Source organism: Sitophilus oryzae, unplaced genomic scaffold (genome assembly GCF_002938485.1).
Source record: "Sitophilus oryzae breed Bouriz unplaced genomic scaffold, Soryzae_2.0 scaffold_1396_pilon_pilon, whole genome shotgun sequence".
Lineage (NCBI taxonomy): Eukaryota > Metazoa > Arthropoda > Insecta > Coleoptera > Curculionidae > Sitophilus > Sitophilus oryzae.
In genome coordinates this window covers 14,588,036-14,612,505 of record NW_022146055.1, presented here as the reverse complement: position 1 = coordinate 14,612,505, position 24,470 = coordinate 14,588,036, and positions in this window count along the sequence as shown.

Genomic DNA, 24,470 nt, shown 5'->3' with positions numbered 1-24,470 from the left:
GGTACTCTAACTGTTATGCTTACTATTTTTCTATTCTATCAATCTCTCTTGATTGGCTAGAATCGCTCTACAAAGTTTTAAGTCTTACTAAATAAGAGAAGACTAAATGCAGCGATTTTGGACTTTCCTTTTTTGGGAAATATTTCTTCGATTAATGCAATATCGAATATTCCTTTTCTGTTATAGAAATGAGTGACAAACAGTTTAATTATAGTAGCACAATTATAGTAGCTTGTGTACCAGGGGAGTGAGGGGAGGCTTTATTCTGTAGGCGTGTCTTACTTCAAAAGAGCTGTGAATTTCGAAAGAACGTCTACCTCTGTTTCATCGACTCCATAAAACCTCTCTGGAAACTGCAGGGCTAGATAATTATGATATTAGGCTACTAAAATACCTATACTAAAATCAAGTAGCTACCGTACAAATTGAAGACAACCAAACTCAAAAACTGTCGCTTCAACGTGGAATACGACAAGGTTGTGTCCTTGTAATTCAACATGTACACGGAAGGAAACTTTAGGGAAGCTTTGGATGACAGACAAGAAGATGTAAGAATGGGCAACATTAGACACGCTGATGATACAGCTACTCTAGCTGAGAATTTGGAAGACCTCCAAATATTAGTAAATATAGTGCATAAAACAAATGGTCAGAGAGTCTATAACCTCAAAATTGACACGACGAAAACGAAGTGGATGCCAATCGGCAAGATTTTGCAATTTTTCCCATTTTGCTATTTTGTCATTTTGCCAAGCATGCAATTGGCTGAATGTGAATGCGGACTCTGATGAAGAGATAACGCGAATCAAGATACACAAAGCCTTTACAACATAAACACTAGTTCTGTTATAGATATCTTTCTACGCATCTCCGTAAAAGGGTCTTGAGATGCTACGTGGAAACATGGACACTAATGATGAAAGACCACAATGATTAATAGAATAGAAGCATTTGAATCGTGGTGCTATTGCCGGATTCTGAAAGTATCTTGAGTCTCGCACACTTCAATTGAGGACGTCCTCAACATGATGGACACTGAAGGGCCACTGCTGAACACTGTAAAGACGAGAAAGGTGGAACACTTTGGACATATAATTAGAGGATCTAAGTATCAGTTGTTGCCATAATACAGGAAAAGTGTTGTCCCATAATACAGGGAAAAGTGGAAGAAAACAGGTGGATAGGGCGAAAAAAACTATCCTGGCTACGTAAAATCATACAATGATCTAATCTCACAGTGGAAAAACTCTTTTTTCCGTGCGGCAGCCGATAGAGAAAAATTTCTGTGTGTAAAAGTGTGTAAAAGCCTCCATAACAACAACAAGTCTAGTGTGTCACATCATGGATCACTGAGCCATTCCTTCCTAACAAATACAGGAATTAGGCCGGGATGTGTCTTAGCGCCTCTCCAATTCAACATATTCATTCCCCCAAACTGCAGGAAAGAGGAATGGGCATTAGATACAGATACGACGGCGCCGGCGGTCTGTTCAACATAAAAAGACTCAGGGTTAAAAAAAATACGTACAATGGAAAATACGTATAAAATTCATCACAGAACTCCAATACGCTGATGACTGCGCTCTAGTTGCAAAAACCGTACAGCAATTACAAGAAATGGTTTAGGTCTTAAGCATCGATAAAACTAAAATCATGTGCACTCCCTCGGAAAGTCATAACAATGCTATAAAAATCTTAATTACCTCGGCAGTTTGATTTCGCAAAAATCCAGTATCGACTCTGAAATTCAGCACAGAATTAGCAGCGCTTCAGGAGCATTCTGGAAATTAAAAGACAGGGTTTTCTACAATCATGACTTGAGCAACGAAACTTGCAGTGTACCGAGCAATAATAATCCCCAGCACCATGTTATATGGAAGCGGAACCTGGGTAGCGTACCGCCGACACATGAACGCATTAAACAAGTTGCAACAGAGACATCTAGACAACTCTTAAGAATCTAATGGTTCCACCATTTCTCAAACATATCGGTCCTTGAAAAAGCTAGAAAACCGCCTACCAAAATTTATGCTTTACGGTGAGCTTCTAGACGGTAAGAGGAAACCGGTTGGACAACTCAAAAGGACAAGAATATTTTCCAGGAAAACTTAAAGGGGATAAACATGCAGAATGAGTGGAAAGAAGCAGCGCACAATAGAACGCAATGGAGAAGAATTGTAAACTCAGTTAACACCGACGACCAAAAAGTAAAAAGGCAACAAAGCAATGGGATTTTTGAGTAATAGCAGTATGTATGTACCATAATTGCATTAAATAGGTTGCAACAGAGACCTTAAACAACTGGTAAAAATTAAATGGTACGAACATGTCTCAAACGTATCGGTCCTTAAAAAACCTAGCTGCAAGAACACTGAAGTCATGATTACTAGGTCCCGCTGAAGATGAGCTGGTCACGTATGCAGAATGCAAGAAAACCGCCTACCGAAATATCTTCTTTATGGTGAGCTTGTGGACGGTAAAAGAAAACCGGGTGGACAACTCAAAAGGTGCAAGGATATTTTCCATAAAATCTTAAAAGGGATAAGCATGCAGAGAGGAAGAGGAAGAGAGGAATTGTAAAAACTCAGTTAAGAACAACAACTAAAAAGTAAAAAGGCAACAGAGTTGTCCGGAGTGCGGAAGAGGGACAACATCACGTATCGGGCTTTTCAGTCACCGAAATGCTCATGAAAGAAAACGCCTTGCGTAACTATCTACTGATGCGTATCAAATGCCATTACTCGTCAGCGAGTAATGGCAGTAAGTAAGTAAGTAAGAGAAAAGTTTCAACGGATTATAAGCATATATAATATAATAATAACCAACGTCGGAGATCAGACAAGGCACCAGACGAAGAAAAAGACGGTCCCAAACACTTCCATGGTGGTAAAAAGCAGAATCAAAAACGGGCCCAAAACAGTAGATGGTCAAAAAAACTCTAGCAGTGTGGAAAATGCCACTAGGGCATCAGAAGCCGACGAAAAAGTTCGTAGTAGAACACTCGCCAAAATATACAAGGGACGTGATAAAAAATGAAAAACAAGAAAAAGTCAAAAATGCATAGGTATGACAATAAGAACAAAGCTCATAAAAATGATAGTATTAACAAATAACAAACGATTCGTTCAGTTTCTGCGTGAATCAGAAGATGAAAGGTGACTGCGACAACCTGCCAAATGTATGGTTCGTGTACTAGATGATGAAAAGCCAAGGATCAGTTTTTCAGTAATTAAGACTTACTGAAAAAAAACAGGAAACACTTGAAATTGTAATATAAAGATTGAAAGACTACAATTAGATCTGAAAAAATCTGTTGCAGTGGGATAGCCACCAAACCACCTTATAAAATCTAATCAGAGGTTGTAATAGTTGAAAACTACAAAAATCACTCAATTTGTATTCTTTATGTCAACCATAGACTTAAAATAAAATATAGACTGAGCATCTCATTCATAAATAGCTGGAACATGCGGTCAGACACTGTCTTGTTATTGTTGTGTTATAGTTGTGTTATTGTTTTAGGTTATAACGAGTGCGACACGAGCGATAGATAGGTTGTCTCTGTCGTAACGGTCGTTACCTGACGACACTGCCGAGATAGACGCAAACTTTTCAAAAAATCAACAATATAATAATAAACCACCAATAACCATAAAATTCAGTCGTACTTTTATCAAAATGAAGTACAAAAACATTCGAAATATTGCGACTTAACGTTAAAGCCGAAAAGCCAACGTTATTATTACAGGTAATATTCCGACCGTTTTCAACAAACACATCTCGATCCCAGTTGGCTATGTGACCGCGTCAGCAAACCAGCGATAGCGTGACTTGAGAACTTGTTTCTGGGTGTGCTCGGGGACGGAGAGGGGAAAAGGGAACGCAGTCCGATGCACACAGGCCAACGGCGAAAAATCCATAATCGCAGGGCTCCCCAAAAAGGACGATAGTTGCGCGCTGCACAGCGGGTTCAAATTTCTAAACCAGAGGCCAAACGTAGCTCTTTGCAACAAATATTTTTATTTGAAACTCTTTAAAAGTCCGTTTATTGTTGCTGTCTTAATTGTTTGGCATTTTCTATTTATTGTTGCCTTTTTAAAAATACTATTATCGAGTTCCCTCAAATATTGTCATAAATCCGCTATAGAATGCTAAAAAAAGGACCTTGACATTTAGCTCCCATTGGATTCATTCGGCATTCTGATGATACAGTCTTAATCGATAATGATATACACTACCTATACAACTGGGACGTAAGAAAAAAAAACTTTTTGACGATCGATATTATTCCTAAGAGGAGTGTGAATCAATTCTATAGGAGTAAAAAGTTTAACATTAAATTAAAAAGTATTGAACATATTAGGATATATTCTGTTTTTAATTTCAATATCCAGTTCGAAGAAGATTGTGACAAGTTCTTTTACACTTCCTTGGAAAGTTTTATTTCATAAACTTATTTTGATTACTAATATTCGAGATCCTAAAATTCTGTTTTCTGCATTTCTACAACTACTGATTTAGGATATTTCATAAATTTAACTTATTAACATATTATAGATACTTTTGATTTCTTGTTTCCTACCTTAATACATTTCCTTTCTTCTACCTTCTCGGTCCTTTTAAAAAATAGATTTTTTTTAATAAATAAATTCTAATTTTTAGACACTTACTTTGTCAAAAACTAGACATTAAGTAAGGAAAAAAATGGTGCGTTCAGCGTGCCCGACAATTATTATTAAAATTTTGGAAAATAATTTCCTTTTTTGGAATAGAACTTATTCCGTAGAGAGTAAGTATATTAGTCATTTTGCTTTGGGGCTTGATACATTTACAGATGCGAATTATCTTAAGTATTTACGTAAGTGATAAGCAATAATTAGTCATTTGACTAATTTCTGACGGCTATAATGCTACTGATGATGTCAGAACGCTGAAATATATAGGGAAAAAGGGTACGTAAAGGTATGGCACCAGATCTCACTCCTCGAACACAACTTACCCTATTCAAAGAAAAAGCTTAAGTACCGGACAGATTATCAAACAACGAGAAAGAAGGGATCTAATATATCAGGATAATAATAAGGATATGCTATCCAAAATGCAGCTAAGATGATAAAGAGGCTTCAACTCGAAAATTCCAACAAAAGTAAATTCTATTGCGCAAGTTAGTGATTCAAAATTCTAAGTAATCCTTACAAAGTAACAGTTACTTTACGAGGACTCGAAGTAACGCTTACCGTTTGAATTTAGGACTCGTTACTCGTTACTAAGCTAATTCGTTACTTTTGCGCCGGCAGTAATCGTAATCCCTGGAAATGCACGAACCGAGGACTCGAAACTCGATACTGAAATATTCCTTACTTCGACGTAGGTCTAGTTGTTATCAATATGTTTATGTTTAAAGTGTTGACTTGACGCCGGCCGGTCTTTTGGATGGCAAATGTGTGATATTTTTATTACAATTATTATGATTGGCTCATGCCGAACCGGCGGCGATCTGTCCCTTTCCCGTTTGTTGTCGCTTTTTATTTAGGTAATTCCGCACGTTTTTTCAATTTTAATTGAAATAAGTAATATAAGATATTATTTAGGGGTAGAGTGTATTTTATTTTTTGATTTATAGTTGCTCGGTGGGCGAAGAATATAATTATTGTTTATTTAGATTAATATGTCTTAGATATTAATTAAAAATGGTTTCACGTTATTCACAAAAAATGTTAACATCTGAAAAAAACAGAACAAATATTTTCCTCTTGAAAAAGAAATATTATTGAGAAAATAAACTCACGTTATAATTTCGCCACTTACACTGTAAGAAAATCTAAAAAATAAAAATAGTAATTTTTAGTAAACACTGACTGCGTTAATCCAAAGGACTTATTTTTTAAATATTTTTACATTTTATCAAAAATATATACATTTTTTTATTTTTACTCTTTAATTTTTGCATAATTATTAATGTAAAATACAAAGAGACAGAGAAAAAAAATACTTTATATTATACACATATTTTCTTTGTTTGATTTGTTTTCTTTTATTTTTAATTTTATTAATACGTAGTGATAACATATCATTATAAAAATATTATACATATTATTAAAAACATATTATTCAGTACTTGAATACCGAGCATTGAAATTATCCTATTAAGCCATTACACTCGAAGAAATTAGAAACCCCTTATAGGTTAAACCAAGCACGCAACGAAGATCGCCGCTCACAATAAGTAACGAAGTTTCAAGTCAAGCGCAAGTCTGCCAACCTGTACACAAAACAACGATTATAAAGTAACGATACTAAGTACCAAAGTAACGAGTAACTAAAGTAACGAGTCCAAAGTAACGAGTCCTATTACCAAAAGTAACTAGTAGTTACGAGTCCATATAAGTAACTAAAGTTTACATCACTAGCGCAAGTAGATTAGTAATCAGGATCGATCAGATGCCAGAACTGATAAAGGCTCCCTCAGTATTCACAAATTAGAACTTTACGCTAAGGTCAAAAATAGTACTTATTTTATTATGAGCATAAATACAATCTTAAAAGTTACTTACCGTAATGTTGCTTTAAAAGACTCCTGTATAACAAGCGACGAAAACGATAAACATAAAGGTTAGAAAAGCTGTGTACCAACATATTGATTGAAACCAACCGTTGATTGAAAAAAAATGGGAAGATATGCAACCTAATGGACGAATTCGTGACAAGGCTGATTTGATTTCCCTCTACGTCTCAAGTGCTGTACGGTGGAGACACCAATCCTTCTGTGGCCAACGCATAAAACACTTATTTTCTCTAATTCGGCCAGCGAAGGCATATCGAAGACGGTGTTGATCTGAAAGCGACAGTGTTATCATATTAAAATGTATAATATCTGTAATACGATTGACGAAAATATCTTTGTATGAAAAATACGCGTTTATGTATCGAAAATGTGTTCGTGTTAAACATACAGAATAAACAACAAAAATAAAAATTCTTCTATAGGTACTGAATATTTCGTACGATCGAAAAAAGTCGTTTAGTTGGCTTGGAAATGACGATTACCATAATATTTTACCTATGAAATAAGAGCGATCTTCATTTCCAAGTAAACTCTAACGCCATTCTTTGATTGATCATATAATATTAGATTAAATTGTGTAATGATATAAAATTCCTATTATTAATGTACTGTACCCACACTCGTTATCACTCGTATTTAAAAATTCGGTTTTCACCCGTCACTTGTTGTAAGTACTCGTTAACGCCAAGCGCCAAGTAGTAAGTTGCGTGCGCAGGGCACATATTTTTTAGGTGATGAATGGCAAGTAGCAAGCGGCGAGCAATTCGCTTGATCGCTTGATTTAGTTTATTTCAAAGCATTGTCGACGTAGGTCGTAAAATTTTGTCCCTCAGATACGCAACGGATAAATATATATACGGCGTCGTATAAATTTGCTACCTGCAATGTGTGTAGAAAATTCGCTCGGCTTTTTATCGAGTATGTCACATTAAAATCGGATTTCAATTTATTTCATTCTAGGATCGCTTGCGTTCGTCGCTTAGTACTCGTCACTTACATCGCTCGTTCATAATTGGGCGATGTCGGTTATTTCAATAATCGAGTACTCGAGCGAATTTTCGCTCGAGGTATCCCCATCACTATAGTATTATTCACAGTATTCTTTATTCTTCATCCGCTGCGCTGTAAACAACGATCAGCGCGCAGCGGCGCAGAGCTAAACAAAATCTCGGACAGGCTAACAGTAACATCAGCTACATCTCGGACAGGTTTTGTGTCACAAAATCGCCTAGAAGATTGCGCATCTTATTTCTCTAATCAACGATTATGCGCTTTAGAAGTCTCGTCTAGCATCAAAAGAGGGTCTGTAAATTGGACTACCCTATAGTCGGACCTGACTTTAATAGGAGACGAAACTTCTAGAACGTATTTTCTTTGTTTCAACTTACATCAATGCTGTTCCTTTATACGAGGCTACAGATATTGCAAAACATTGACAATTTTATTATAAAGCTGGTTTAGTGCCATTATTTAAATATTCTTTTTTAATTTACCCTTTCAAAGTGGATACATGACAGCCACTACACTTTATTACATTTATGACTAAATATTAATTTAGATACATTTCGAGCATTAACTTTTTTCTAATTAATTCATGAGCAAATAAATAGATGTATTATATTTCTACATCCATTTTATACAACGTTCAGAAAATTAACACTTTACTAGAAAAACACGACTTTTTAAATCGATAAAAATAATTTTTGTCCAGATATGTACTTGTATATTTAACCTGTGTAACGCTGGGGACCTGATGACGCCATCTCCGGTGTTAGCAAACGACGGAGAATATTTAGATATAAAGCCCTGATCGCAGTGAATAAGCCATATTATCAGGTTCTTACATAATGGCGATATAAAAATTTGTTTATCCTAGATTAGATTACGATGTTCAATTTCGTTGTAGATTGCATTAAATTAAATAATATTCTATAACTAAAAATGGAATTATACGATGAATCTATTAGGTACACACCTATTAACAGTTTATTTATAGAAGTACACCGTATGATCGAGAAAAAACGGCGTCAACGATGGCTATGAAATGAAGATCGCTGTCATTTTATATGTAAATTTATATGGGAAATGTCATCGATCGTCATTTCCCAGCCAATTGGACGCCATTTTTTTTCGATCATACGGTATAACCTATAAAGAAGCATTATACAGAATAGAATTTATGTTCATTATAGGTAATTTATGGATATTATATATGTATCGTATAAAACAAATAGGCACAAAAGTGGTAAAACTGGCCACGTTGTTGAGATTTTCAAACTACACTACAGATGCAAAAAAACCCAACGGAGAAAATTTTGGTCAAATTTAAAGTGTTATATTTTTGTTATTTTTAAGCCTGTTTTTATGAATTTTTTAGGAAGTTGTAGATAATTATACTTATCAAAAACTAACTCAGTTTTTTATAAACTTTAGTATTTGGCATATTATACAGGGTTAATCGAGGGGTTGTTTTTTTACCCTAACTTTAAAACACCCTGTGCAATAACTTCGTGTGTAAATTTTCCTAAAGTATAATTTTACGGTCAGAACCATGTCTCCTGAGCATTTTGTTTTTTGGATCATGTCAATACATGCTTTGGTTAATTTTTAAGAGCGAAATTAACTGATCGCGAACAATTTGCAATTTTTTCAATTATCGTTCCTTTGGATGTAATTTTTTAATATAACGAGAAGGTTTTGGTGACTATTGTAACGTCATATTATACTGCATTGGATACTCTATACTAAATTAAAAAAAAACGTTAAAGACTAACGATACGGTCCCGGTTTTAATAAACATTAATAACGAGAACAGAACTAACGATATTAAAGAAAACATCTGTAATACTCAAGTATACAAACAGAAAAAAAAATTGTAAAAAATACCCCTAATACTTTGTGTTGCCCTCCCTGTGCTGCTTTAACTGCCTGTATACGTCCGTTCATACTGTCATTCTTCTTTAAGAACCAAGCGAAGTTGATTTAATGAAGCTGGTACCGCTTCGCGACCTCTAACCCTCCTGCCAAGCATTTCCCAAACCTCGAATATGATGGGCAGTTCATAGTATTATATAGTTTACAATAATCACCAAAGCCGGCTTGTCATATTGAAAAATAACTTCCAAAAGATATTATAATTGAAAAAATTGCAAATTTTTGGTGGCAAGCTCATTTCGCTCTTAAAAATTAACCAAAGCATGTATTGACATGATCCAAAAAACAAAATGCTCAGGAGACATGGTTCTGACCGTAGAATTATACTTTAGGAGAATTTACACACGAAATTATTGCACACAGGGTGTTTTAAGTTAGGGTAAAAAAAAACCTCGATTAACCCTGTATAATATGCCAAACACTAAAGTTTATAAAAAACTGAGTTTACGAATTAAAGTTGATATAATTATCTACAGCTTGCTAAAAAATTCATGAAAATAGGGCTAAAAATAACAAAAATATAACACTTTAAATTTGGGCAAATATTTCTCCGTTGCGTTTTTTTTGCATCTGAGTGATAGCATTTAGATTAGATTCTTCGATGTGACTATCAGCCTGATCCACTGCGGCCTTTTCAGTTCTATTGTGGTCCTCTTCTGACCCTTAGGTCGCATTCTCCAATCCAATCCTTTTAAGTCTAGCAACTTCGAGACTGATTTATAACTCTGTAAGTAGCCTATCATTTCTTAGTACAGAGAACCGCACATTTGCCAGGCTATCCTATACTGACATAAAATGTGTTCTGTCGTTTTTTCTTCGCAGATTCATAGAAACATAGCTTTATCCGTCAACCCCATTAGCTTCAGATGCCAGTTCAGCTTACAATGCCCTGTTAGTAGACCCACTAGCTTGGGTTGCCACCATGTTGCAAACTGTAGTGGTAAATGAGCCAAATACAAGTTGTAACAATATTTACTATCTTTTTGTATTTAAAAAGTTGCAGAAGCAACTATATAATAGTTTTTTCAAAGTCAGTTGAAATAGGATTCGCGGTCTCGCTCAACGAAAATGCTCTCTGTGGTTTCTACTTTCTATACCGTCGTTTGGGGTGAAATTGATCACCGGGGCTGAGACTGATCACTAGGTTGCATTTTTATTAATTCAAATGTATAGCGCGCGAATCGTCGGTTCGATTAATGTTTAACCGCCAAGTGATGGTTTAGTAGAAACATGACCGAAAGGAATGTGTACAGGTCGAACAACGGTTAAATCGCTGTTTTTTGTCTAAAAAATACATTCAAATTGTTTAACTATTTTTGCTTTCATTTACAACTTCTAGAACTTTGATTGGTAAGTCAAATTGTGATATAGTAACTTAGTACGGGCGAGATTGATCATCAAATGATCAATCTCACCCCGTGAACAATCTCACCCTGCGAGTCAATTGTGGTAAAACAAGAATGAACTGTTGGTATTTATTTCTTGTTTTTGATTCAGAAAATAACTATTTAGTTTGAAAGTCTAATCTTGTATTTTTTTTCATCGCAGCAATCATTATTTTTCATTGATCATTCTCACCCGCACCAAACAATCTCACCCCAAATGCTAAAAAATCCTATAAAATTTAAACCATGACTTTAAAATAGACAGGGGTTAGATTAATCAGTTTCTATGTAGGTATAAGCTTATTCAATGCATTAAATAAAACGTGATCATTCACACCCCACACGTAGTATGAGATTGTTCAGGACATTTTGTTCGTTCCGCAGGCCTTTAATAAATTTTTTTTAAATTTTCTGATTATTTGGTGTTGCTCCCATCACTAACATCTACCGAAAAAACTTGTAGTTTCTACTAAACCAACTGTTTAAGCTTCTTTTTTGACGATCTAATGTACCTAGTGGTGTGTGGATATTCATAATCCAAAATATTGAGTATCTAAAAAGTAAAACCAAAAGAATATACCAAGGTATTGAACGAGTTACTTAATTTCTAAAACAATGATTAGGTTTTGGAACTGATATAATAATGAGCAACTTGGTAAATGATGACATAACAATAAGTAAAGACTTAAGATCATCCTCATAACTTTATAAGATTGTCTATAGTAACAAATTTGAAACTTATTAAAGTTATTTGTTTTTAATAGACTAGATATTGGGAATACAGATACTCATCAGAATATCTATCTACTGGATAGTCGAGTGCCATTCCCACCAATAAAACTCTGTTTGAAAAACACAAACAAAACAGAGAAGCATTCGGAGAAAAAATGTAATATACCCCCATAACTGCATTTTGCGTATAAAATGGTACTATAGGTATCGCGTTTTGCCTTGTCTTGATGATTTTGTGAGATGGTAATTTTTACAATTCTTACAATTTGTGTCAGAAAATATTCAGATTGTACGCGTTGAAATTTAAATGAAAATGATCATTACAAATTGAGGCACTACCAACTATATTTTTTTGTACACTTATAATGCTATTACTAGGCAGCATTGTAAACTGAGTCGGGGAAGAATAATAACTCAGCAAATACAATAATTGTGTATCATATGCTTATAAAAATCTAAGTACAATGTTGTAGATTTTTTATTTTTATATGTTTTCATGACATTCTTGAAGAACTATTCTTTCTTGACGAAAGCAGGCACCAGCCGCGGTATGAAATCTCTAAAATGTCCTTCATTCTGAAAACTTTTGCGTTGCTGTTTTTCTAAAATCGACAAAGCGGAATCTTGTTGCGGATTTGTCCGTTTTCAAAAACCACTGTGTATAGAATCCAAAACTAAAACCAAATTTATCTAACAACCAAAAAATGCAGAACTATTCTTTCTTGACGAAAGCAGGCACCAGCCGCGGTATGAAATCTTTAAAATGTCCTTCATTCTGAAAACTTTTGCCTTGCTGTTTTTTTAAAAACGACAGAGCGGAATCTTGTTGCGGATTTGTCCGTTTTCAAAAACTACTGTGTATAGAATCCAAAACTAAAACAAAATTTATCTAACAACCAAAAAATGCTTAACGTTTCAGGAGCCTCAGGAGGTATAGAATTAGAATGTAGAATGAGTGATCACCGCAACCTTAAAGATCTATTGTGTCCCCCTCAATTTCTTGAGTTCTAACTATCATACAGTCGATGACTCATCATACATGGGGAATTTCCTGTTGTAGGAGGGACAGGGTTTCCCATTCTAATTTAACAGCAGGTGTTCTTCCTCCGAGGACATCTACCTCCTACAGGGCTATACACCCTTCCACGGTTATGGTTTAGTCCTCCGTGTCCTTCACACTCGAGGAGCTTGTCTGAGGAATACCCGTGCGAGGTGGAGACTGGAGGATCTGTCCAATGGTCTCTCCTTAGAATGATCTACTTGGTCTCTCCTTAGACCTGATACCGGTGTTGTCCCGAATCTATAATAGAGGATATATCTCTTGTGAGGGCCTGCCCATGACCCTCTCTCTCGAGTTGATAACTCGTCAACTCGATATCCTTACATTGGAGTTCTATATGAGCCTGGATAAGATTCAGCAGGTAGATGGTGCATTTCCCCTTGTTCCTCGGCAGAAAGACCGTAATGGTCGCCTCTTTTGGGCTCTATGTTTTCTCCCTTCCGTGCAACCAATCTTGGCCCCTGCTAATTCTTAAGCTTAGGTGCCGTCTCCACCGACTAATCCGATGATTCTTGAGATGGACAATCTATGAGAAGCATGCCCAGTGTTGCCATCCGTTCGCTATTACTTCCTCCAGTATTGCCTCTTCTAAATCTATTTGCTGGGTGGCCGGTAGTTACCGCTATTTCCACTTGTCCAGCAATAGCGGCAAAGCTGGTGATACGCTTGCCTCTCGGTGTTGGACGGCTGTCCATCCTGGTTTTTTTTCTCCTTGCCGGAGCAGAGGTGAGAATTTCTCGCTCCCTCTCTTGCCCTTTGGTGGAGATGCGCCAGGCTGTTTCTTGGCTCCTTTACTCTCCCCTTTTCCCGCGAGTGCTTTCGCTTTTGCTTCCTCTGGAGCAAGTCCTTCGTGGAGCAGTCGCAGGTATCTCCGTACTTCTGCTCAGCTAGGACCTCCTCTCAGCGGATCGTCTAGCCCTCTGGTTAACCCAGTATCGGGTAGACGAAACGGTAGCTTATGTCGCTTGTTAGGTCTATAGAGGTATGCTCCTGGCCCTTGCTAGACGAGGTGGTAACTTGTGTGCCACGTGTAGAGGCTGGTCTCACGGAAGTGTCAGTCGCCTCTTCTGCAGTTCCCTTTGTGGTTCCCTTGAAACTTTAATTGATAATCTTCCCACTGTTCCCAGTATTGCTAGAGGCTCAGAGGTTTGTTTTGTTTTCTCTTCCAGTGATGAAAAAACCCAGGCCGAGATCAAACCGCGAATGAACTGCGATCGGAATGTGAATTATATAAAATAGGTACTTAGGTACTTATTTAAAAATTTATGTATAAGGTCATAAGGCGTCTCTAGTAAAAATCTATTAAAAAAATGCAAGACATTCCCAAATCCTGCAGCAAGACCAAGACCAAAACGAAGGGAGTCTTGGGCTTGCATTTGCTCATCACTATATCACAGTAGGTATATATAATAAAAAGTTAATAAAGTTCAAATTTCGCACATCTATATCACCGAATTCTTAACAGTGACGGAGACAGTTAACAGACTAATCAACTCATTATGTTACGAGCAGCTGCTAGCAGATAATCAAAAAGCTAAGCCAAGCAAATTTGTATGGTAGAAAATTCGCTAGTAGGCTACAGTAACTGCTAACATTCACTAGTAAAAGTTTGTTTCAGAATTAGTTGTTGAACAATCGGTGAATATGAGCTTTTATAAAAATTGTTAACATTCACTGATTTCTCACTTTTACTAAAGGCATTTCTACAACTCAGAAAAACGATTATTTTTATTTGATCATGCATGGAAATGACGGTAAGTGTCATACTATGGAAATAAATGGCGTCAGAGTTGAATGGCATCAAAATAAAGATCAGTATCATTCGAATGTAATTTTGAATATCAAAAAAAAATCGAATATCATCAATCAAATTCAGTATCACCAAATCAAATTGACACCATTTTTTCAGTATTTATATTTACAGTTTTATCATATAAGAAAATGGAAGTTTCAAAGAATAAAGAATTATGTATCATAACTACATAAATTATGAAAAATGGAATGATACTGTACGATTATAATAAAAACTTAAGAAACAACTCGTATAAAGCTTCCAAACGAGCCCATCATAAAAACGCAAAACCTTGTTCGAAATAGCGAGCAAATTCGTAGCAGACATGTAGGCCATGACATAAAATGAAAAACGTCAGTGGCTTTGGAGCTTTCGAAGCCGCTTGCTTCTTGCTAGCCAAACGAAACGATGTCGTTATTGTACGGTGTAAAACGGGCTGCGATAAACCATTAAAGTCTCGGGAGAGATCGTGCTAGATCGGAAACTACGCATTGCAGGCGAACGAACGAGCCAAGTGGCCCGTGGAGCAAGGAAAATTTGACGACGTAGAATACAATAGTCATGAAGTTGCTTTAAAATTCTAACTTTAAAAAGGTTTACTACGCGAGTTAGTAATTAATATTATGATATAAAATGTTTACTAGATGTTTTTATATTAATTAAAGTTTTTCCTACATTGCTACATAAACATAAACCAATTACAAAAAAGTTATTTTTATTGAGAATTGTCCATTTAATTGGTAAAAGAAGAGCATACATACTACGGAACTCAGTAACCATCAATTCGAAGTCGACTAAAGCCTATTAGATGTGCCTAAAAATGCCTAGAGAAGCTGAACAAATTAGGCAAAGAAAATGAAGTCTTCCTACTCTGCATGGTACCAGCACCAGCTCACCAAGGGATAGAATGAAATGAAAATGATAAATCAATGAAAAAGCAAACGATCTAGCTAGAAAAGGAGCGAACATCACTCCCACTAACTGGACCAGAACCGGTCTGCTTTCCAAGCGGAAACCAGCTTAAAGTGGAACTGAAGAACTTGGAGGACCACATCCGTAACCTGGAATGGTAATCCTCCAACGGTATAAGACACTCGAAAAAGTTACGAGAACTTACGACCGAGAAAAATCAAAGATTTTCCTTGATTTAAGTAAGAATAATCTTCGGATTGTTACGGGGTTTCTAACAGGACACTGTCTCCTCAACGAACACCTCAGTACTCAGTAGGCTGAAGTTGAGAAACAACGGCGAATACAGATTCTGTGGGGAAAATGGGGAAACATCAGAACACCCATGGGCGTAGTCAGGGTGGGGCAGGGTGGTGCGCTTGCCCCCCCCCCCTGGACGGACCCTATTAGAAAAATAAAATTATATAACTAAAAAAATTTAAATTCAAATGATCCTACCCTACTTACTTCCTTAACCTCTTAACTGGGTATGTCAGATACATTCTCATCCTAAAAAGTTTGATTTCGTGGATATGATGAATATAATAGCACGACGGTTTACGATAGTGGAAGTGCAAGGAACTGTAATAAAACAGTGTACATCTGGTTGCATACAAACAGATTCACCAGTTGACAGCTCACACTTTATGGTTAGGCTCACTTCGCGAAATCGAATGCAAAGCTGGTTTCGAGGTTTTGTCTTATTTTTGAGCAAGTAGTGGATAAAAGTTTGTCTAATAATGGACATTAGAAAATTCTTTACCTCCAAAGGTAAGCAATAATTTGAATATTTACTAATTATTATTTAGGTAAGGGTAAGAAAGGAATAGTAATAACAAGATATATAGTTACATACCACTAATCAATAATAATCATTAAATGTTTTTGTTTATAAATGGGGATGGCAGTTCAGTTACTCGGTTTGCCGTTTTCAATTAACTAATTAGGTTATTTGTCAAAGTCATTTTAAAATATGTCGTGAGTTAAGGTTTTCACACAGTAGAGCAATCTTGACAGCAATTATGGTGGCGATCGTAATGCTGCCATTTGGCCGCCAGCTACTTGTTGTTTCTCTTGTTCGAAAAAAGCTCATATATTTAGTATAATTAGCTGACTTTGCTCATTTAGTCGCCTATTTCGTTCGAAAATTCGTTCCAAACTTGCCGATGTTCTGTGAGACCCGCTGGCCTCAAAAATACAGAAGCATCGCCATTTTTAGAGAGCATTACGTAAAAATCGTGGCTGCTTTAAAAACACTCTCAACAGATGGCAATGCAGCTACGAGAAAAGCTGTTTTTCAAATGCATTGTGCTGCTTCAAAAAAGTTTATTGTTAGTGCCTGCTTAATAGCAAAATATTCTGCATTTTTGCAACCAGTTTAAATGTTTTGCAGTCAAAATGTTTAGACTTATTACAATGTATGAACCATATAAAAAGTATTACAACCCTTTTAAAAACACACCGGGAAAATGTTAATGACGAAAGCGTAAACATAATAAAAGAAGCCGAAAAAATTGCCGAGAACATTAATACGGATTTTAAAATGCCGAGGGTTACAAATCGACAAACGCTTCGTGCAAATCCTCCAGCAGCTTCTTCTTTCGAGTACTAGACGAGATCTTTCACAATTCCGTATCTGGATTCATTGATAATGTCTTTAGAACAGCGATTCTCTAATGAAAATCTGTCAGCCTACGAGTTGCTTTCATTACACCCTAATATTTTTCTTGCTTTGCCATTTGCTGAGTTTTTAAAAAAAGTTAAAATCTTTTGTGACTACTACAACTTAAACGAGATTTTGTCTGAAGTGGAACTATGGTATAATCTGTGGAAAGAAAGAAAAAATGTCAGACTCGGAGTTAAAAGAAATTGACTTAGTTGAACTAGTTAAAGAGGCGCAATCTTTTTACCCAGGCATTAAAAAAGCGCTCCAAATTTTACTCGCGCAGCCCTGCACTACCTGCACAATAGAAAGACCATTCAGCACCTTGCGTCGGGTAAAAACTTGGTTACGGTCAACAATAATAATAATAATAATAATAAAGACTTTATTGCGAAATTTAAAAAAAAAATCACAAAAGGCGAAGTTGAAGCTTAGCTTCCTAACTTAACCTTAATTAGTAGACATAATTAATATATGTTATATAAAAATATTATAATAAATCAATAATAATTATAATAGAAAACTAAAGGGTAGAATAACATAGTTAGAATATACCGAAAATCAATTAATTAAATATTTGTACATGAAACATGAAATAATTGATAAGTATTTATATATGATAGATACACAAAGAGAATAATTCTATGAGTAAAAAAAAGGCAACCAATAATTAATCCCGTATTATAGATAATTATACAGAAAGTAATTAACAAGTAAGTACATTAAGTAGATAAATAAATAAATCAAAACAAACTAAAATGGAGGCATGACGGAGATTATAAGATCTGAACATTAAAATTGAAGAATTAAATATTAACTGTCGTATAGAACTTTTAAATTTCAAATAAGAGTTAATTTTAAGATTTACAGAAATTCTATTATAAAGAATACATGCCTGATAACTGAATGATCTCTCATACAGAGTTGTGCGATGTATAGGGGGAGCGATATTAAACTTGTGACGCAAGTCCAGTGAATGTTCATCATACCTAAATTTAATTTTATCAAACAAATAACATGGACTTTTATTATTGATTATCTTATAAATTAGTAAGTATGAATGAAATTTTCTTCTCCCAGCCATGTTGAGCCAACCAATTTCCGCCATTTTATTTGTGATACCTGTATCATATTTTTTTATACTGCCTATCAAACGGATACAACAGTTCTGTAGTCGTTGAATGCGTTTAGCATCATGATCTAAAATACACGGTCCATATAGTGAGTCACAATAGGTAAATTGTGAAAGAACTAAGGTGTCACATAATTTCTTTTTGAGATTAGGATTTAAGATGTAACGTTGATTGTAGATCAGTTTTAAATTTATGAAGGCCTTTTTTATACATTTGTTAATATGTTCAGTAAACCTTAAGTGAGTATCCATAATCACACCAAGGTTCCTTGCAGATTTACAGCTATTCAACCTCTTTCCGTCCAAAGACACAGAAAACAATTTTTCATATTGGTCTCTAGCCTGTATTCTACCAAATAAAAGACCGTAACATTTATTGGGATTAATGTCTAAACAATGATTAGATGATGTCTTTAGAAGTATACTAAGTTCACTAGAGAGGATGGCATTGGCTTCCAATATTTTTCCTGGTTGGAAAGACATATACACTTGCGTGTCGTCTGCATATAAGCGAAGCGACGTTGAATCTCTCAAACCCGAATCGAGCTGTGATGTGTAGAGGATAAAGAATAATGGACCCAGAATTGATCCTTGTGGGACACCACAATTAATATGTCGAACACTAGACAGCGTGCCATTTAATCTTACAGATTGTGTCCTATCTGAGAGATAACTCTCGACAAGTTTCAATGCGCGACACTCAAGCCCAAGAAACTTTAATATTGCTAATAAGAGTTGATGATTCAACTTATCAAAAGCCCTCGAGTAATCCAAGAGAACCAAACCAGTGAGGTCACCCCGATCAGCAGCCTCCAGAATATCATCCGTTACCTTGAGTAATGCTGTTGTACAACTGTGGTTTGGAATGTCGGAACAACGACTTGTTGGACTTTGCATGATGAGCGTCCATCGAAAAAGAGTTTTAAACGCGAAGGATCAGTATGAAAAAGAAGTTTTGTCCAAGTTTAGCCAGAACTCGAGAAAGTTAATGCTAAAATAAAATACTTACAAATTATAAACCCAACATGTTTTTTTAATAAATTTTTTATGTTATGATGAATTTCCTTGTTTTCTTGCCCCACCCTGGGGAACACCCTGGCTACGCCCATGAGAACACCTTATCACTGAGTGCGCCGAGACGATGACCATTCGTACTGTATCCGCCACTGTCTCTTCCGCACTCTGGTATTAACTGAATTTACAATTCTCCTCCATTGCGTTCTATTGTGCGCTGCTTCCCCCCACTGATGCTGCACTTATCCCCTTTAAGTTTTTTATGAAAAACATCCTTGTATCTTTTGAGTTGACCACCCGGTTTCCTCTTACCCTCTACCAGTTCACCGTAAAGAAGAGATTTCGGTAGGCGGTTTTCTTGCATCCTGCATACGTGGCCATCCCATCTTAAGCGAGATTTAGTAATCATGACTTCAGCGCTCTCGCAGCTTGCTTTTTCAAGGACTGATAGGTATGAGACGTGATGGTACCTTTTGATTCTTAACAGTTGTCTAAAGTGCGTCTCTGTTGCAAATTGTTTAATGCAGTCGTGTGCCGGCGGTACGGCACCCAGGTTTCGCTACCATATAACATGGTGGGGATTATTACTGCTCGATACACTGCAAATTTCGTTTCTGTGCTCAAGTCATGATTGTAGAAAACCCTGTCTTTTAATTTCCAGAATGCTCTTGAGGCGCTGCTGATTCTGTGCTGAATTTCAGAGTCGATATTTGCCTTTTCCGAAATCAAACTGCCGAGGTAATTAAATTCATATTCCAATAGTCCTTCTCCGATTTTTATAGCGCTGTTATGAGTTTCCGGGGAGTGCACATAATTTTAGTTTTATCGATGTTCAGTTTAAGGCCCAGTCTTGTATATGCCCAGGTATATGTGTTCAGCATTTCCGGCGGTAATTGCTGTAACGTATTTGCAACTAGAGCGCAGTCATCAGCGTATTGGAGTTCTGTGATGAATTTTATACGTATTTTTGCTTGAGTCTTTTTATGTTGAACAGACCGCCGTCAAACCTGTATCTGACACCCATTCCTCTTTCCTGCAGTTTGCTGTCCACTATAATAGAGAACGCTGCCATGAATATGTTGAATAGGAGAGAAACTAGGACACATCCCTGCCTAACTCCTATATTTGTCAGGAATGGATCGCTCAGTGATCCATGATGTGACACTCTCGACTTGTTGTTGTTATGTAGGCTTTTACACACAGTAAGAAATTTGTTGGGCACTCCGAACTTTTGCATAATTGCCCAAAGTGCATCTCTGTTTACAGAGTCGAAGGCTTTACAGAGTCGTGACATTTTGTTTATTCTGAAGAACATTGGTATAAACTGTTTTTCTTAAAGTTTGGTAGGTACTCTTACACACATTTAAATGTCAAAGCGAATGACGATAGTGCAAAAAGTACGTGACAGACCTGAAAGAGTAGGTACTTTTCATTAGGATAGATAGTTCTACTGGTGGTACTTCTGTTATCTTTATAGATACAGTAATTTCAACAAATGACATAAAAAGCTAGGTCTTCTTTTCTCTTTTCTAAATATTATTTATATGACGTGGTCGTTAGCACTGTTGCTTGTTGGGCATTCTTAGGCTGTATATATTATTCATTTCTTTAGGTTCTGACAAGCAAATGATTTCGTCAAAAGAGTATTCAAAGGGACTTTCTCGAAAGTTTTCTTGTGGACCACTTTGGAGCTTCCTTTAGGTTCTTCTTTAGTATTTTTGAGCAGCTCCTCTAGTTGTCTCTTTGAAAACTTCTTTGAAAGCTTCTTGCCTTAGGGCATGACTTTGATTTGTTTAAGGTTTCTTTGGAGGGTGCTTTTAATGCTAATCTAGAAAGAGGCATATCGTCGTCGGAAGATTCTTCGTCTGCCTGCTCAATATGGATATTTACTTCAGATGGTAATTTGTAAAGTTTATTATTAAACTACTAAGAGTGGCCGGCCGTAGCGCAAGCAGTATTAGTGTGTCGATCCCAGCCAGTACGGTCGCTTTATTCATTAAAATAAAAATATTGATTTATTTAAATAGAGCGAACAGCGAGCCGCCACCTCAAGGAAGGCAATGGCAAAACCACCTTGAGTATATTTACCTCGTACATCAGCTCTCAAATAATGCCGTTCGGATTTGGCGATAAGAGAATTCCTTTCGGCAAATTGGAAAGTCATGGACTTCCGGTCAAAATATTTGTATTTCTGGTTGAACCGGAAATTAATATAAATTGATAGCTAAAAAGATAGAGATATGAAAGTGCATGCAAACCGTTCTGCTCGCATCTAATTCAAACCGTTTCGTTTTTACAGCCGCTTGAATGTTAGAAAAATAGAAAATGTCAAATTTCGAAAATTAAAAAGCAATATTTCGAAAACGGTTGATCAGAACTATGATATGTTATGCAAGAGCTGTTCAGAATTTACCATAGAATACGGGGTGGGGTGTGTTCCATTTAAAAAATCAATGTTAACGGGATGCTTTCTTTTTTTCGGGAGCTTTTCCTCGAGAGAGATTCCTTTTTTTTTTTTAACGAGTTTCTGACCTACCTACATATATATATATATATATATATATATATATATATATATATATATATATATATATATATATATATATATATATATATATATACTACGAAATACCTAATCCTAATATATATATATATATATATATATATATATATATATATATATATATATATATATATATATATATATATATATATATATATATATATATATATATATATATACTACGAAATACCTAATCCTCTGACATAAAAAAATACAATTATACCTGTCTTGCTCCAGAAGTAATTAGGTATACACTGATAAATATTATCCTTTTTTTAGAGGGCCTCCCGAGCAGCATGGCATGAAAAGATTTTTTCGACCTAATTGCAGAAGACATACACATACATCATAAAACATATACATCATAAAACTGACATACCTACCGGAATTCTTGGAAAACCTTCACAACAGTTACTGGTTATGGCACAGCAGCAACTTTAAAAAATGTTACCGAAAATAAAATGAAAGCAACAGAAAAATATGCCCAGGACGAACTGGTCAGTATAATACCCCAACAAGAACACATAAATTATTATGACCCTCTTTACTACATTTTTTAACATTATTATTTATTTACTTCGTTTATGTCAAGAGTTATACAGGGTGAGTTTTAAAATAAGTGCAAATATTTTTAGGGGTGTTATATTTTTACCTCAGAAACTATCAGGTATACAGGGTGCTACAAATTCGAGGTACGAGCATTGGTATCTCGGTAACCGTAATAGATACGAACATGGTTAAATTGGGGCAAAGTTGCACTTTGGGATGTTCACCAAGATGCCATCAAAAAAGTTTTAAAAATTTTAAGGATTGCTTAGTTTTTTGGAAAAAACTGATTTTTTGAAAATCAAATTTATTTTTTCCTGTCGTTACTTTTTAGAAAATCAAAAAACTAATTGCACATTCTCATAACCACTTTATTAGGGCTATCTGATAGTATTTTTAGATTTTCAAATTAGCTGATAATTTTGGAGATACAGAGGCGAACTTATTTTTTTTAAATACGGACCTGCATTTTTTATTTCAGATTTTGAAAGAACTAGGTCTCCTGATTACAATGATATGCCACACTTAATATTTTTTTGTTTTGACATTTGAACACAATTTATTTAAACTAATTTCAAGTCTGGCTCTGTTTTTTTTACTATTTAATCTATTCATCCTTACAATACTGACAAGCTTTCAAACTTAACAATGACGTGGAGTAAAACATTGAATACGGAAAATCAAATGCAATAAAATAATATAAAATAATTAATTTAAATATAATATTATAATATAAACAATGAAATCATTTTCCCGGAAGTTGTATTGAAAAAAGTTCAAAGAGCTATATAAATAAAATTGAGCGAAAAATAAATTTGCGCAATAGGGAGGGTGGTAACCCTTTCGAACATGTAGAACATTAGAAACTAGTTTGAGAAGTTGATTTATTTATAATAACTACGATTAGTATTATGCGTATTATTAGATCGCACACTGAGATTTCAAATTCACAATAAAAAAAATTAAAAATAATATTTTAAATGTCTGCATGACCTGGATATTATTTTATTTGAACCTTCCAATTGGCTCTATTTTCCTTATTCAATGATAATTAGCGCTGATCAATATTGTAGCGATGAATATAATCAGATTAACTAATTTAAGAAACCAGAGTCGGACTTAAAATTATTTTAAATAATAATTAAATAGTTTTGTTGCTGTTAAGGTATCCAAACCAAAAAAAAACTATAAAGTGTGGCATATCATTGTATTCAGGAGACCGAGTTCTTTCAAAGCCTCAAAATAAAAAATGCAGGTCCGTGTTTAAAAAAATTAAGTTGGTCTCTGTATCTCAGAAATTGTCACCTAATTTGAAAATCTAAAAATACTATCAGATTGCCCTAATAAAGTGGCTATGAGAATGTGTAATTAGTTTTTTGATTTTCTATAAAGTAACGATAGGAAAAAATAAAATTAATGTTCAAAAAAATCAGTTTTTTTCCAAAAAACTCAGCAATCCTTGAAATTTTTAAATCTTTTTTGATGGCATCTTGGTGAACACACCAATAGCCAACTTTGCTCCAATTTAACCATGTTCGTATCTATTACGGTTACCGAGATACCAATGCTCGTACTTCGAATTTGTAGCACCCTGTATATGAGGTTTTTTTCACGAATTTTTTTTTTTGAAAATTCGGAATTTTTTGAAAAAAATTTTGGAAAAAATTTTTCTTTAAAAAACATAATATCTTCATAATATGGCAACATAGGTAATAGATTAATTTACAAGAAAGAAAACCCATCAGAAAATATCCAGCTGTTTTCAAAATGTTACGCGAAAAATATGTTTTTTTGAAATTTTCAAAGTAAAATATCTCGGTTATTTTGGAATTATACACTGATTTTAAGTTTTTTTTTAAGTTTTTAATTTTACACGAAGTTTTTTGCCCGAACTTTGTAACACCCTGTAGGGTGCAGCAGCTGTAGTAGCTATTGCTAAATCTAAATTGTATAGCCTCATGTTTTGTGAGCTTTTTGTTTTTTTATAATCACGACATTATTTCTGTTTGTATTGCACTGATAAAAAAGATAGACTTGAACTAAAGTCGTCATCGTTCTTGAAAAAAAAAATTAGTGGCAAGAGAATTTATTTTAGCGTAAAAGAAAATATTTTGCCTGAAGAAAAACTCTCTTAAC